The sequence below is a fragment of the Emydura macquarii genome, unplaced genomic scaffold (assembly GCF_026122565.2).
Source record: "Emydura macquarii macquarii isolate MOO-44397 ecotype Brisbane River unplaced genomic scaffold, CSIRO-AGI_Emac_v2 contig_3506, whole genome shotgun sequence".
NCBI lineage: Eukaryota > Metazoa > Chordata > Testudines > Chelidae > Emydura > Emydura macquarii.
Window position 1 is genome coordinate 8,047,721 of NW_027133643.1, and position 17,562 is coordinate 8,065,282.

General features: G+C 42.5%; 1 protein-coding gene and 1 long non-coding RNA gene across 11 annotated transcripts in view; one reads left to right on the plus strand and one right to left on the minus strand.

Annotated features, from left to right (window-relative positions):
* LOC137144944 (uncharacterized) overlaps positions 1-896 on the minus strand; it is a 59,778-nt gene extending 58,882 nt beyond the window's left edge. For all 3 annotated transcript variants that reach the window (XR_010917525.1, XR_010917524.1, XR_010917527.1), the window contains exon 1: positions 718-896. This is a non-coding gene — a long non-coding RNA (uncharacterized lncRNA). The remainder of the gene's footprint in view (positions 1-717) is intronic.
* The window catches only part of FGGY (FGGY carbohydrate kinase domain containing), a 351,678-nt gene that overhangs the window by 45,568 nt on the left and 288,548 nt on the right, over positions 1-17,562 (plus strand). The window lies entirely within an intron of this gene.

The window sequence follows — 17,562 nt, forward strand, 5'->3', positions numbered from 1 at the left end:
ACTTCCATTTGTCTGCATCAGGAGACAAGCCCCTTCCTAAATCTAGAATATCAGACCTTCACAAATTACTTCTCTTACCTCGGATTTTAGGCCCACTCTTTAAATGTCTTTTTCATAAGACTGATTTCTCTTCAGATATGAACAAGTGGTCCTGGTGTTACACAGCAGCACAACTGCCTGATTGCAGGTGAGCTCTGGTGGCTTTGGAACTATTTGTTGTTTGGCTTGAACAGTTATTCTAGTTCTTTGTGCATACACTATGACTGAACTTCAGGGCTTGTCTCCTGTAAACTGCTTGTAATGAAGTCAACACTGTTGTGGTGGCGGGGAGGAGGATGTGCAGACCCAAATAGTTTGACCCTATGATTGATTCTTTCATCAAAACATTTATTTTCTTGATTTGCAGTCACACCTCAGGCTCATGCAGAGCACAGAAATGAACACAAAAAAATCTAAATGCAGAAAAAGAAAAAACTGCATGCTGCTCCCTCAAATTCTTCCAGAGCTGGCCAGTGTTGCTGAATATAGCAAAACTACTGAGTTAACTGTAGAAAAGGCCATTGGTGCTCTTCTGCCTGTGATGAACTATACAGGTCACATGTTCTCTCTCTCTCCCCCTCTCACACACACACATATTTAAAGCTGTGGCATCAAGTTCTCAACCTTAATTTTTACAAACCTCAAAATGAGAGAGGTGGAAGAAATACATTTACTCACTTAGGAACGGGCTCTCTTGTTGTTTGCTGCAGACATTCTTGCTTGGCTAACAGTATACAGGATTAATCACATCAATGTCCCGGATCAAAGTCCATTAGCCAGGAGAGGTTAGTCATTTCTTCTCTCCTACTCTCAGTTCTTGGCTGTCACACTCTCTTGTGTGACCTTCTCACTAGTCCCTGGAGTGTGACTCCTATTACTGGATTCTCAAGTTCTCTCCTTATATAGTGGGTGTATCATAGTGACGAGCTCTACAGAAATGCTTTTAAATAAATACAATCAATAAGTGTACACGCTGCCTCATCTCTCACTGCAAGTTCATCATGCTATCCAGAGAGTAAAAGGGAGACACTGGAAGTTTCAAAGGAGCCAAAGAGACTTAAGCACCCAACTATTGTTTAATTTCAATAGGATTTGGACTACTTTGAAAATCCTGGACAAAATGACTTGCGGGTACCATGCTTTGCAATACCAATATTATTCCTATTTTCCCCTGCTTAAAAAGTGCAGGGGAACACTCAGACATGCTGTTTAAAAGAATCAAAGAGCTTACTAATATTACTCACACGAGTATTGAATCATAAATAATAGACAAGGATGTCCAGAATTATGGTTTAGGGATTGGCCCCATCAAGGATAAGATGACATTGTGCTCACGGACTCAGGGGTAGCATAAATAAGTCAGAGAAGCAAAATATCCAAGCTAGCAAGCACCTCTCAAAATATTTCCCTTCTAGTACCTGCACCAGGATGAGCCTTTTGACCCATGATTCCTTGGCTGATTGTTAAATAAGGGCTCAATCTTACCCTATGGAAGTCAACAGGATTTGACTTCCTGATTTTCTACAGGTACTAGATCCGGCCCTGATTCTCATATGTCGATTTTTCAGTTTGGTTTGACTCCGAACTGAAATGTTGTCTAATACCACAATGTAATTCTTCCATTCCAGAATAGAGGGGATACTTACAGAAAAGATACAGCATGGTGGCAGTTCTCCTGACACTGCTAGTAAGGGAGACATTTAGCAGATAGAAGAATTGCACATCTCATTTTGGCTGGACAAAAAGAGCAGAGAACAAACAGTTTTGTGGTTTGCTCTGCATATACCTTCTCTTCATAAACTTTTATTTTATGACGCCAAAAACTGAGCCACGTTGCAACATAATTACTCCCCCTTTCTCTGCCCTATTTTTATGGGCTAAAAAGTTTAGAATTCAAATGAATTGGACATACTACAACCAATTAAATTTGTTTTAAACATTAATGGCAGTGCTTGAAGACGTTTAGCAAATATCATCTTATTTTATCACTTTGTCTTCATGTCTTACAGTATAAAAGTCCCTAGCCCTTGAAGTCTGACTGAAAGAGGGAGTCTGTGCCTTTGAATGCCTTGCCTATGATCTGTCTTTCACCTTGTTTTTTCTGTTTCACTTCCCCTTACTGTATTGAGTTTTGACCCTGAAAGATAGGAGAGAAAGTTGGGGAGTCTAATGCTAACAAGCTAAGCAGACTCCCTGATCGCTATGTTCCAGTTTAAGTGGACTCTTCTCAAATGAATTGTTTTGGAGCCCTCGTTCTGATGTGGACTCACTCAAACATAAGTCTGATGTTCTGTCACCAAGATGACATTGTGCTTGATTTATGCTAGCACACAAGCAGCTATAAACTGCACGCGTGCCGCCGTAGTCTTTCTCAAACAGATTCTGTTTCTATAAACAGAAACATGGCCACAGAACAAATGTAGTAACCTCTGCAATGTCAACATCATCACAAATACAGGTATCCAGGACCTACACATGATGCATTCGTTTTCCATATACTTCAGCTCAACTAGTTACATGGGACACTGCTACCAGAGATGAGTGAGTGAGTGGTTGGTTGGTGGATCAAGAATAACTTCTTAGGTGAAATGCAGTAGCCACCCATCTGTACAGGAACCATAATCCAATTTCTGACCTGTTTTCTTTCTTCCTTTATCTAACCTGGGGTTAGTCTTTTGTGGTGATCACCTCCAATTTGCATCTGCCTTGAAGATTGAGGGGATATGATACTATATCAGATTCTATAGCCAGAGAATTCATTTTTAAAAAATTGTACACACTGCCTGAATAAATATGAAAAACATCTGTTCAGGGAAATGTGTTTTTTTTTTTTTTTTTTGCTGTGCTTTACAGTATTTGCAAACAGTGCAATATGTAGCAGTATGCAAGAACACTTAAAGAAAGTTAGAGAAAAAACAAGCAGAGGCAACAGAGCTCTTTATGCATTTCTAGCGAAGGAGATCATCTCTGTTGACAAAGGCACATATTTACTTTGGTTCCTTTGTATCCAGTCTGGATAGCATATGTTAGTTCTTCAATTAGTGTGAGCTGCAAGACACTAATAGGCAACAAGAATTTTTTTTTATAACACTGCAATCACCTTCTTGCACTCAGCTGTACTGTTTCTGCTCTGTCAGTAGCATCGGAGAAAAGCCAGCTACTTCTGATTCAGGTATCTGATAGCCTTAAAGATCTTCTCTGGGTGCAGCTGAAGAGCTGTGCCAGAAAGGGAGAGGTGAAGCTGATTCAAGCTGCAACTGAGCCTCCCATATCTTCTTTCTGTGTTGACACAAGAGCCGACTTACTCAGCAACTCTCTGGCTGCAAGATTTCCCTTCCAGAACACCACTTTCTTCATGCTTGACAAGAGTCATAATAGAGACATTGTCAGTGTACCCAAAAATCTCCTTCTTTACATTCCAGAAAACAGCACATGATGCTGAGAAATCCTCTTTCATGCTGGGGAATCATCCCTTCTCTCCCCTCTGCTCTGGTTGGGGAAAATCTGCTACTTAACATTCAACTTCAAATAGTCACTACTTTACTTAGAGTAGTCTCACGTAGGTAATTAGTGTGACAATGGCATCAAAAAGGACTCATCTGTTGGCTGCATTGTTCTTGAGTGACAGGCCTGAAAGCAAATGCTACTTTCTGGCCCATAATAATGATTCTGATTCCTAAAGCATAGTTTGAGTAACAAATCCTGTTTGTAGAATTAAGCGATTTGAGTATGGGAACCTGAAATGTACACTACTCTAGTAACTTTCTTTTCAGTGGATAGCAGTAGGGCCTGATCCTTCACATCTGGAATCAGAAGTTTAAACATTGCATGCCAGTGGAGCTAGAGCAGGTTCTAAGATAGCACTTACGATAAGCGAAAACCATTTGGCCCAATTCTCCTCTCACTAAATTGAGTTAAATAGGGAATGCTGGGAAAAATGTGTCTGATCTCATATATAATATGTTGGCCAAGTGTCTTTGTCTCCCTTTAGTGGCTGAACTACACAAGACTTGAGTCTGCTCCCACCTTGAAGTCAATGGATCTGATTTTTCAGCTCAAGCAACAGAGGCTTATAGTTTTTTAGATCTGAGGTTACCTGCATATCTAATCTTTCCTTTTTAATGTGTAGTTCCACTGACAAAGGGACTACTCACATGAGTAAAGTTTACTTGCATGAGACAAGGTTGTTGGTTCTGACCTTTTGTTTGTATCTCCTGGAAGGATTCTGAAAATTAGTTCTCTGAAGTAGCTGGGAAATGCTTGCTCAGATCAGGAGGATTTATTTTTGGTCCATCTCCATTTTCATTTTTGGCTTAAGTACCACTGTGGTGCCTTGTGTGCCGCTGGCGTGTTCACTGGATTTAACATTTTAGTTTTAATATTGAACTATACAACTTGGATTTTTTTTAATGGCTCTCTTATGTTTAATTTGTTAATCTCTTTTTTCCCCCAAACCCTTGTATTTTGAAATACGCTTTTCAAAATAGATTTAGCTATAACACATTCTTTTTTTAGTTAAATGTAAGGAAATTGGTGAATGGGTGGGAAACATTTAGCAACCCTGTCAGAGAAAGATGCCCGGAGAACAGCTGTGTGGCCCATGAGAAATGTAAGCTGCTGAATTGTCAATAGTGGAAAGGTAGTTGCATTACTGCTCCTCATCTGACCTTCTTATTGCCAACTGCTAGTCTGAGCTCACAGCCCAAGAAGAGGGGTTCCATGCAAGGGGGAGCAAAGGGGGACAATCATTCTTAACGTTGCACTGCAGCTTCTAACGGAGTCAAGGCTGTACCAGGCTCTGCAGTTACCATTCCTTGCTCCAGTTTTGTGGACCTCTTGTTATTATAAACCCATTTTAGATGGTGGAATTCACTCCCCTTCACCCTGAATTCCATGGCTGTATCGAAGCTCAAGTCTCTGTCCTACCCCCAGCACCTGTGAAGCAGTGAATTGGTGTGAACCTGACAAATGAGCAGAAACTGCCAAACCTCATTGTAAAAATATAGACAAGGTTCAGAACTGCCCAAGGGGAAAGACTAAATTGAATTCTGACTCCAAACATTTTATATTGCGTTGTACGGCAAAGCCGATGCTGACTTGATCTCATATAAAAATGAATGACCCCTGCAAAGGGATACACTGCTTGTTTGACTGTCAGGGGGCCTGTGGACCCAAGGATAGGGGTCATCCAGGAAGAAATAGATCCTAAAACCCCTCCCTTGTCTACAGTCTCCTGCCTGGTCCTGGATTCTTTAAAGAGGCTGGGAGGTCAAAGCAGCAAATCCATTTGGGCCAGCTGCTTTATGAACCTAAGCGAGAAAAGAAGTACTAGCAGGGCCAGAGAGGGTAGGGGAGTCAGCCCTGAGATCAGGAAGAGATGCCTATGGGCAAGAAGCATAGAATGAGACTGTTCCCATTTACTGGGGGACTTTATTTTGAACAGCCTTTATACCTCTAATGGAGAAGGGCTGTGGGGGGTGTATTTTTTTGTTTTTATTTTTTAAACTGGTTTCACACCTTGAAGGGAACTGTTTTTTGTCTTGGACTAAGGCAGTGCCTTGGAACTTGTGGCCCGGAGGTTAGACTGCCTGATAATAAGCCCCAGCCAGAAGAGTTCGGAAAGGTTGGCAGTGCTTTCCTCGGAACTGAGCTCTGACCTTAGTCTCCGAGCGAGGCTCTTGGTTGCTGGGTTCCTCAGCCTAGTTTGTTGAAATTTCAAAGCATTTCTTCTCACTTTTTCCATGGCATGGTGAGTCACTATCAGATTCTGGGCAAGAAATAAAATGTTTGCTGCTGGAAGTTTTCCTAGCACCTGTCTGAAATCTTAAATGGTAAGGCCAACGTCACTTTGCTTGAAAGTAGATGTACGTAATAAATACCAGGTTGCTTAATGCCTCGGTGTGTCACACCTGCATGTTTTGATATTTTTATCTTAGTCATTCTTGCTCTCTCTCATACTTGTTGTTTAAGGGCCTGATCCAAATTCTTAGTGGATCAGGCACACGTGGAGGAATAAGGGAGAATTAATGGTTTTGTGATTTTTAAAGGGAGGTTCTAGCTTTAAAGGTGACTTCTTAGAAATGGCAGCATAAAATTCCTTATCACTATTTTCTAACTACTTGCCATGAAAACTTACTGTAGGATCTGAAAGTCGAACTTAGTTCTTTCTGGCATATGCGTGACAGTGCGTGGTGGTCATTCTTTTCTGTGCACAAGTCTGTAGAGGACATGGGTCTACATAGCTCTTTAGAGACTCATACTTTTAGTTCTGGAGATCCTTACTCAATGCCCAGTGTTCACTGTCATATCAGTGGGCACTGTAACAGACACTTCTTCTCCGGGCACTAGACTTAGAAGGGGATGTATAACAGATGCTCAGCAGAGGGCCACATAGAATAGAATCATAGAGTTGGAAGGGACCTCAGGAGGTCACCTAGTCCAACCCCCTGCTCAGAGCAGGACTAACCTCAGCTAAATAACTCATCCTAAGCACCTGCAGCCCATAGCAGTTCAAATCCCAGATGAATCACCACTTATGTGATGGCATCCATCAAGTCTCACACAAGAGATTGAACTGAGGACCTCCCGAACTGCAACGTCAGCCTCTGCAGCTCGAGCCAAAGACCCAAGTAGCTGGGACTGTAACAGATCTACACGCTCTATGGATTGGGAACAGAGACTTATGCCTTAATGCACACTGATCGGTTGGTTGCATGAACACCATCGATAGTGAGTGAAAGAGTTGGCAGGCCCTGGGAGTTGCATAGGTGTAACCCAGGGGCATAATTTCAGGATGATACTCATGTCCTCTAAGGAGAACGAAGTTTGCAGAATCTCTTCCTGCTCATGGGTAAGTCAAAAAGAACACAAGTTAGCTTTTATATGGCAAAATGAGTTTGCATGGTTGAAAAATCAGAAAAAAATGTCCTTAGCATGTGGACTGAACAGGTTTTAGAATAGAGCCACAGAAAACATGAGACCTCATGGTGCTATTTTTATAGCTGCCTTTCAGAGTCAAACCATGTTTTAAAGCCAATAAGTAGCCAACTCTCTCCCCCTTATGCTGCCTCCTTTAAAAAAGTGCAGTAGCTTGACAGAGCTTGAGAATTGTAAAAAGTAACAAGAACAAAACACGTAGGTGTTGTGAATAAAGTCATTAAACATGATATTTTTTATGCACATCAAGTTCTGGAAAAATTGATATTGTGGCTTTGCCATTCCATTGGGGCCGGTGCTAAGCAGAACTGCAGATTTCCAGCAGAAAACATTCTATTTCTCACCCAAAATCAAACTGTGACTCAGAGTGAAAATAAATGTCACTGAGACCTAGGATGTAGTGAGAATAAATGACCTTATCCAATTAGAATCAATGAAAAGTGCTCCAATCGGTTGCAGAGAGATGACTGAGGGCAGAATATCGCCCTGTGGTTAGAATTTTTCTGCTGATGATGCATGAGCCAGGACAGTATTTGCAGGAATAACCAGATTAAAAATAGTAAAGTCTCCTTTTATCTCCTCCTCTAGGGGCATGTCTACACTACCAAATTAAGTTGACCTGATTTATAACAGCATACAGCCGCCACAGTAATTAGATATGCACTGCCGCCACAAGGAGCAACAGGTACATTGCTCGCGCATATCTTCACCAGGAGCACTTGCAGCAATTGAACTGTCAGTGTGGGGCATTGTGGGATGGCTTCTGAAAGCCAGCAACAGGCAATGTAAGCAATGCAGTGTCTACACCGACAATGCATCGACCTAACTACATCGACTGACGCCTCTTGTGGAGGTGGAGTTAAGTCGGTGTAGTGGGCAAGTTATGCTGGGAGAGCAAAATTTTAGCACAGACACTTACAGTTAGGACGACATAAGCTGCCTGGCATTGACCTAACTCTGTAGTGTAGACTAGGGCTAAGTCTGAAGATGTTAGGGTTGGTCCAAAAAAATGCAGTTTTGTCTAAATAGAAATGTTCCAGGGAAACATGTCCATTGCAATGACATTTTCATGGGAAGAGTCTAAATACGCTGTTTCAACTTTCTCATTTTGATTTCATTTCAACTTCAATATTGAATTTAATGTTTTTGGCCAAGAAAAACAAGGTCCTGTGCTCAACTTGATGGTATTTGTTTGCAAGTCTGTAATTGTTTACAGATCAGAACCAAGTGATGGGAGCTATAAACACGGTGCTCCTACCCTCCCACTCCCCATCTCAGCTCTGCCCATCCTCTTAGAGTTTAAAATGTTGACACCCTGATCATTTATCTCCTAGAGAGAGAGAAAAGAAAGCGATGGGGGGAGAAGGTGATATGGGAGGGCACATAGAACCCCTGGCATGAGTTGGGGGAGAGCAGAGGAATCTGGCAGGGGGGAAGGGAGGGAATGGGAGGGTACAGGTCCCTGGCATGGGGAAGGCATTATGAGGGAAGGAGGGAGAGGAGAAGAGCGGGGAATGTAGGGGGCGGGGCAGTGCACATAGCCCCTGGCACCGGAGGCTGGGGAGGTTGCAGGGAGGCTGACCATGACTCTGGCCCTTAAATGACCTAGCGCTCGCTTCATTAAGCAGCCTGGTCAAGGAGAAACCAAAACACCGGACTTTACAGCAGCATATCTCTCATTAATAACGCCTTCTGAAAGGAGTGCTTGTACGAGGGCTTAAAGGCTCTGACCTCAGAGCCCAATAAACCTTTAAAGGTCCCCAAATGAAAGTCTTTAGGTTCCAGCAGCAGCTCCTTCTGCTATGGCCTCAGGTGTTTCTGCTGCCTGGAGACCTCTGCAGATCTTCCCCTTGTCTGCTCAGGGTCCCTCCGACCTCCCTGCCTGGAGAGCTTTTGCTCAATTCAGGCTTCCCAGGAGCTTTTCATCTCTGGAGCTTCTGTTCTCTTCAGGAGACTTCTTTCAATTGAATTCTCCTAAGCTTTTTATTAGGCCCAGGTGGTCTCTACTTCATTAACTGCCTGTCAGCTACTTAGGCAGTTAACTGTACCCAGTTGGACCTGGGTTGTCTCATTTCCTTCCTAGAGCCTGTCGCAGGTAGGTTGGGCATCTGACTCCAAGGACCAGCTCTGTGACAGTATCCCTCTAGTATATTATGTTTTAGCACCGAAACATTGTGATAACTCCATTTAAAAAAAAAAAAAAAAAAGGTAGAACTTTTACTTGCAGGCCGTTTAGGCTGTTTGTTCTGATTTGTAACGAGTACAAATGTCAAAATATTGAATTTCTCACAGAACAGAAATTCTGGTTTCAACTAGTTCCAGTAGATATGACTAAAGAGACACAGGTCTGCCAAAGAAGGATATGGCATCTTTACACCGTTTCTTTTCTACAGTCAAGGAGCTGAGAGCAAGAAGTTGAAGAGATGAACCTTTCAAGAGGGAAAAAGAGCAGGGAAAAGCACCTCTGTGTGTGGGGGGGGGGGGGGGTTGTTTAAACGGTTACTGTGCCTGTTTTCCTTTATGGGGAGAAAGAAACTGTTATCTTCTGTTATTAGCCTTGGACATAATTTAGTTACAAACGTTCTTGAAAGTTCTCCTCCCCTGACCTTGATGGTGGGTTGGAGCCTGACAACTCTTTCTACTACACGTGGTGCTTACTCCAGTGAATGTGCCCCAGGAGTCCATCACAAATGTAAGTAACCACTATGCCTGAAGGAATAGCCCTGTGTGAGAAAGGAATGTTGCATCACTTTTTTTAAACCAAAGCCTTTTCCAGGGAACAGTAAGCAAACCCACAAAGGAGAGAGAGGGGAAACAACCCCCCCAAAAAACCTTTCCTCCCACACACACTATTCTGTCTTCGGTTCTCCAGTTTTGTCCTACCCTGTCTTCAGTTTGTCCTACCCTGTCAGAGCCAGAAATGCAGTTACTTGGTTCCTGGCTCTTTACTGTCTTACCTCCGAGAGCGATGGCGGATCTGAAGAAAGACAAAGAGGCAAAAGTTCCTGGTCCTTCTGGGAAAGCTGAAGCCAGAGTTTTCATTGTGTTCTTCTAGTCTCCCTCCTGCTCTCGTGGAAGAAGTCAGACGCTAAAGGTGTAGAGATGGAGAAGAGGACAACCAACCGGGGAGGGGAGAGGGCGCGCGTCTAATTTCAGAGAAAAGCAAAACCTCTTTCCTGGCCATAAGGATCTTCCTCTTGTGGGGGTGGGGGGAAATCAATGGACTATGTTGGCTGGATGTGCGGGATATGCTTTCAGTATGGAGCATGCAGATACAATTGCCCAACTTTCATTTAATGTTCACATCTAAGCATCACCACTGTTGCCAATCATAAGTCAGCCCCCAAAAATCACGAGATGGCTTAAAAATAAGATTTTAAAAAATCAATGTTGGGAGTTTATTTGCTCTGAGGTTGCTAATCCTTAGGGTGCAGTTGGTTCATGGTTTTTAAGCCCTTCTCCACTACTACAAAGTCTCTAGAAACTTAATTTGGTGGTTGTGTTTAACAAAAGCTGAGATTTTCACACACTCCTGCAGGATCTGGACTTTAAAAAACCCCACCAAATATCACAAGACTTGTGCTAAAATCACCAGAGTTGGCAACATGGCCCCAACCTGAATATGTCCATCTCAGAAGTCAGATAAGAGGACAAATCTTATATGGTCATGTTATAAAATGACTCAGTTGGGTTCGTTGCCCCCTTTTTGTTACTTTATTTTTTTCAGTACAAATGTACTTTTTACAAGCTGTTTTGTATAGGTAAAATCAGGGTATGGCCATTCCTAACTAAGATTGAGAGAACTAAATGAGCTCTGATTTGATAAATTCTAAGCTTGTAGGGATTCCTGAGCAAATTGTGTTCTAAAAGACACTTTTTTGGGAGGAGGATAGAGGAGAGTAAACCTGCTTTTTGTCATGCAACAAAGCTGGAAACTAGCCAAAATGCAATAAAAGTTATAGGAGGCCTCTGAACTGGAGTCTGTCTGCTTCTCTGCCTATGATACATTGCAGGCAGTGACAGCGAGTTATATAGCGGCAGCGAAAGAGTTCAGACCCCAAGAAACTTCATGTTTTAACTGTTTAACTCTCAGTTGTTGAGATTTAAATTGTCCTTCCTGAAAAATTGTTTGAATATCTGCTATGTTTTCAAATCTCACCCAAGAATGAACTTTCTTTGATCGTTTTTTCCCACTAGTTCTTAGGGAAGACTTGGGACATTCATGCAATTATCCGAGTTTCGAAGAGCAACATCAGTGATTGAATAGCTAAGCGCTAAAAACAAAAACAAACGAGCAAGCCATATGGTCTGAGGAGGAGTGCAGACTCCTACATTTCTGATCTCAGTACTAATGTACAGCATCTGTGCGGGTTTGGGAATGGCAGTGATGTTGATGTGTGAAACAACTAGTAAGACAGAGAGATGTTACTTACATACTATGGTGAGAGGCCCTTAGAAAAATACTTCTGATAAGCAGCTTTCCTTAAGGCTGTAAAGGTACATCTACACTGCAATAAAAAGCCCGCAGAGCCGAGTCTCAGAGCCTGGGTCAATTGACTGGGCACCTGGGGCTCAGGCTGTGGGGCTAAAAATATCAGTCCTAGATGTTTGGGCTGGAGCTTGGGCTCTGACAACCACCCCCCTCACAAGGTCTCAGAGCCAGGTTTCCAGCCCAAGCCTGAATGTCTACACTGCAGTTTTATAGCCACACATCCTGTGTGCCACGAGCCTGCGTGAGATGACCTGGGCCAGCCACGAGCCTTTTATTGCAGTACAAATGTACCCTCGGGCAAATTCATCCCTGTGCTGACACTAAGGCTGGAGCACAGCCTGAAGAGAGAAGGTTTAAACCCCATCCCCCCACACATGCTCCTAATTCTGGGACTATGGGGGCCAGTTTGTCCCCCAGCACAGGTTGGGGTGGCCTTATGAATTGTGTCAGCAGGTAATGTCCTGGGTGCATATCCACAGTGGCCACACCATTTCCTGCTCCATATCTGTCCTCTCTTCTCCAGCCTTCCTGCAATACCGCTATGGCCCAGGCCTCTGCAAGGGTGTCACAGAGCTGGTATGGCTGGCTCTGGCTAGATATTGGAAGCCCCCTGTACCAGTATTACTCGAGTGGGCAGGGAGGGGGGAACTTCTGCCAGCCATTTGGCCTCTTTGCGTCTGACCCCAAGTGGATGAAAATGTATCTCACCTGAGTTACAAATGATTCCTCGCTTATGGTAAGCAGACTTCAGCTTAAAGATCCATGCTCGGATTACCTAGTGGGAGCAGCAGTCTCTAGTGGACTGAGGACAGGCTGGGAACCAGGAACTCCTGACCTCTGCTCCAGCTTCCACAGGCTGCATCTGCTCTAGGGAAAATCCAGGCTCCTAATGCACACCTAGTCACAAGCAGGGTTAGATGAGTTGGTGGTAAACTTGCCTGAGTCCTGTCCACTAACTGCTGCCACCAGAGTGTGTTCTGGTTTTACTGGTATCAGCATTGTCAAGTCCAAGCATTCAAAAAAATTAGATTGTTTGTTTTGTTTGTTTGTTAATAATCACAAGATTTTTTTAGTCATTGCTAAATTGGACTTATTTTCCTTGACCTCTAGTCTTTGAAACTTTCGGCTGTGCTCAGGTTGTATTTTCCCCCACAGCTATGAGACCTAAAGCTGGCTTTTAATGAAAGCTGAGATTCTCACAATTTGCGGAGTTGGGATATTGAGGAAAATCACCACCAATCATGAGATAAATGGTAAAGTCATGAGTTCAGGATGCTGTAGTTTTAGACTATGCCACTAAGGGCAGAGAGGTCACTTAGCTACTCTGTGTTGCAACTCACCTGCAGACTGGCGATAATGCTATTAACTTACTTACCTACCTCATGGAGGTATCATCCGTTTTAGTTTGCTAACATTTGTAGCATGCTGTGATTGTGTAAAATGCTACCTAGTTGCAAGGTATTATTTATTTATGTATTATTACCTGCAACTTTGGAAAGGTGGGTCCAGGGTAGTGTGGGATTTAAGGTGATGTAGAAAACTAATTAGCATGTTTATTCTACAGTTTAATGGAAAATGAAGTTCCTATAGCAACCACCACAACATGCAGATATTTACTGTGCTGTACTATGAAGTATCTTCAGAAAGAACATTCCCATAAATATGAGTCTAGTATTTGCCACCCCAGCTACTAAGATAAGGTAATATTTGTACAGAGCTTTGAAGAGAAAGTACTATAGCATGCTAAATATTATTTATATTAGTGCCACACAAGACCACTGATCCATTGAATGGGGTATCTTGCCTCTGGCAGTACATGATACGTGATGGCAACAGATGAGGCCAGCCATTCCCCATAACTAATATTATGTGTAGAGGAAATAATTCCTTCCTGATTGCTGTGGTGATCAACTCCTGCCATAAACCGTGAGATTGGATCTGAGACTTTGACCTCCCACGGCCTGGCTATATGATTTGTGAGTGAATAAGTAAGGTTCCATGCTTTCTTAGAAAAATCCTGCCTTAAAAGCACACTTACCGATGCCTGGCGTGAGTCTGACAGCTAGCATTCAGATTTCTGATGTTCATACTTCGCCTTTGTGAATTTCTGTAAACTTCCCAGATGGCAGGCACTACGAAGGATAAAATACCATTCATATTTCATAGCAGCAATAAATGAAAATGGGTTTCATTTCGGTTCAGAACTGGGTGAGGAAGACAAATGTAGGGTGAGAGGTTTTGAGATCAAGAGATGGATGAATTACATTGATTCATCCAAATTCACTATCGTGCCATCATTTTCAAGGAACAGATGAAGGGCCCAGTATTACAAACGGGTGTAGTGCTTGTTCCCATTGTATTAAATGAGATTATGGCCAGAGAAAAGCACGATAGCTGATAGTAGGAGTTTGCACAACCTAGTCCATAGCTTATAAAAGGATTCAGATTGATATTGTGGTGCACAATGGAAACACTGTTCTGGGATCCCCCCTGGAATCCAGAGTCTCAGTGACCCTTAATCCTCCATTTATCACTGTTGCGTCTCTGAGATTACAGTAGAATGGTGATAGTGCAGTTTTCCTGCTTTGAGAGGGAAAATAGTGGACCAGATTATCAGTCCTGCCCCACTCAAAGACCAAAACTCTCCAGTTTAGGTTTTCCTTGGTGTGGGGCAGTCCCTGTGCAAGGATTCACTCCACATGTAAATAATGTTTGACAAATAACCAGCTGTTCTCCTTGATACCCAAACCCCCCCCCCCCTCAACAAACCCCAAAACCAACCCTCATGCTCTCACTGTTGCAGGCAGCATCAAATCATGTAGTAGTAAGTGGGTCATGAAAGAGCCTTAGCTACAATAGCATAATCACAGCAAGATAACGGTTTAAGTCAATACATTGCCATAAAAGCTCAAAATGAAAAACAACAACAGGGGAAAGGAGGAAGACATGACTTCCTATTTCTGTTTTTCTTTCCACCTCTGTTTTTCTGTGAGTGAGTGAATTCCAGTTCTTTAAAAGCAATGAACGTGTGTCCTCTCTCTGTGTGTTCCACTTGCTGGAACATGGTGTCTTTCTCATGACTTTTTTTGGTTTTGTTTTGTTTTTTTCCATGCGCAGCTAGGATCTCTCATAAAACTTGCACACAGTACATGCTAATATGCATCCTAGTGCAGTAGTGAATTGTCCAGTCTTTTGTTTCAAGCACACAGCATGCATCCAGACTTGCTCATAAAATATCCATAGCAAAATCATGTGATGCCTTATCCCCCTTATGCATTTTTAAGAGCTGTGCCCTAAATCCATTAAAAGACTGTGAGACATGAACAGGCAAGGAATAATCCCTCCTAACATGTGGGTGTGTAACAAAGGAATTGGGATCAAGTGACTGCACATGTAAAACATACTACAGTGAATTAATTTCTCCCAACTTCTGCTGTGGAAGTACAATACCTCTTATGGTGCAGCACTCTAGTCCTGATGATCAACAAGGCATTTTGCAGTGTGGGCAGGGAAATCCCAGGAAGAGTTGATGGTTTCAAAAGAGGACGACAAAAAAAGAAAAAGGAAGTAAAATATTAAAAGTCCAAAGTTAGTTGCCTTAACATATATCCGGTATAAAATGTACTTTCTCATTTTCAGTGCTATGAGTAGAATATAACCTGTGGAGTGATGAGCCGTTACTTTGAGCACAGGTATTGCTGCCATTACTCTGAGAAGTGATCTGCAGAACTGGGTTGGGTTTGCAAAGGTTTAAAACAATAGCTTGTGTTGTCTTACTGATGGGAAAGATGGAGGGAGTTTATTGACATCTGAGGTAATCAGGACTGGGATTTTCCATGGAGCCCAAGGGAGTTAGGCACTCTTTCAAGGAGAGTTGAGTGATTAACTCCCTTAGGCTGTTTGGAAAATCCAAGCCTACAGCTCTCAGTAAGCATCTTCTCATCTGTTCATTGGTGTAGCTATCAGCATAGCAACTAAATCGCCGGTCCTGCCCCACTGAAGTCAATGTGGGTTTTGCCACTGACTTCAGTGGGAGCAGGATTGGATACTAAGCTCCTATTCTTTTGTCAGCCACCTACATTAGGGAAATGTGCACATTTGTAGCTGTGTATGTCACTGAAGGAAATTACATTAGGTTCCATTACATTACAAGGTACATTACATTACGAGGAAGGTTACATTAGGTGTTTACAGTGGTTTAGCTGCACCAGTGCAAAAGTCCCCCGTGTAGACATCCTCCCAATGAAGTCTGTTCAACAGCTTCCCCTTCCATCTACGTACCCCATCACCATCCTTCAATCCCTTTACAAAGATAAAACACCTGTGGAAGAAAGTGCACGCTTTATCTGTGTGATGACTGCAGGGATTGGGCCCAGGATAGAGAGAATACAATTTTCAAAAGAGCCTAAATCCTGCTTTCAAAAGTGACTTAAGAATTTAAAACCCTTTGACTTAGGCTCCTAATTGCCCAAGTCACTTTTGAAAATGGAATTTAGTCCCCCAAGTACCTTAGGTGTATTTGAAATCTTTACTTAATAAATACATAGATTTTTTTTTTTTTAAGGATGCAGATGGGCCAACTGTATGACACATGTGACACCCACGACAGAAGTCTGGCTTTACACATCTGAATGCTGATTGGTTCAGCAGTGAATCATGGAAATTCATTTGGCTTGCTTGTCTGCTCGTTTTATATTGGTGCCCCTCAGCTGAGTTCTGTGGAGCTATTTCCACTGGCATAAAGCAGAACTAAGAGCAGAATCAGTGTCTTTAGTTAAAAAAAGACACTGATGAGCAAAGACATGCAATAAGGCTTCACTCTAAAGAAAAATCCCATGGACAGAGGCTTCAGTAATTAGTTTAGTTCACTTTTTAAAGCAAATTTACTGTAAACATTAACATGGGGGTGTTTTTTTTTTTGTATGGTCCCCTTTTAAATTTGCTAGAATTCCCTTCTTAACCTGTTGACACCATTTCCTACTTTCTGTTTCTCTTCATGACTGCAGTGGCTGTAAGTGGGTGGGGTTTTCTGAAGAAGTAACCACCGTGTTTACCATCAAACGTACGAGACGTGATTTTTAAAAACGCTAACTGAAAGCAAATGTTCCTTTCCACTCTGTATTTGAGTTACTACTGTCGAGACAAGTTTAACAGATACAGTAAATTTGCTTCAGGAAGATAATCTGCGTTGGCACCACAGTCTGGGCAGATGCCAAATCACATTTCAGCATATTTAGGTTTTATTTTATACAGAAAACAAACTAACAATATCACTGACACACATTCCTATGATGGAGATGGTTTGTATGCACAGTTCAACACGCATGCTACACAGATACAGTCCTGGCTGCAGATGGTGAAGGCCACGTAATCACATATGATATTAGTTTGAATTTTACAAACCAGGGTCCCAGCAGATCAGGCTTCAAGGGAGAGTTCTAAATGTAGTATTAGATCCCCAAAATCATAACATTTCAGTACTATCTCAGAAAGAAGCAAACCTGACTGTAATATTCTATTTTATCACATATCCAAAGAGGGTTTTTGCCTCCTCTCTGCTCAGTGGCTTGCACAATAAGTTTTACTGTTTCATTCATTTGTAAAATACCGCAGTTTACCTCCGAGACTAAAGTTCTGTCAAGGCCAAGGCAGCAGGTGATCTCAGGTGCTTTTATCATCAACTTGTACCAAACACAGCAATTAACATTCTGGAGACGTGTAGGCAGGGGTTTTCAAATGTGCCTAAGGAACTTAGGCGTCCAAACTCCCATTGAAAAATCAATGAGAGTTGGACGCCTAACTCCTTTAGGCTCCTGTGTGCTCAATTTTGCTCTGAGGCATATGTACATAACTCCCACTAAAAGGAATAGGAGCTGTGGGCATGTACTGGGCGCAGAACTTGACACTTGATTTTATTCCGGCCATTACTGAGGTGCATAGTCCCATTTAAATCAATGGAACCACTCACCTGAGAAACGGCTGCAGGACTGGACGCTGCATCTTGTGGGTTTTTTTTTTTTTTGGTAGACAACTGGTGCAATTAGGTGCCTAATTAGGCGCCCCGCATGCGTTGTTAAGAGACACTTGTGTCTTTT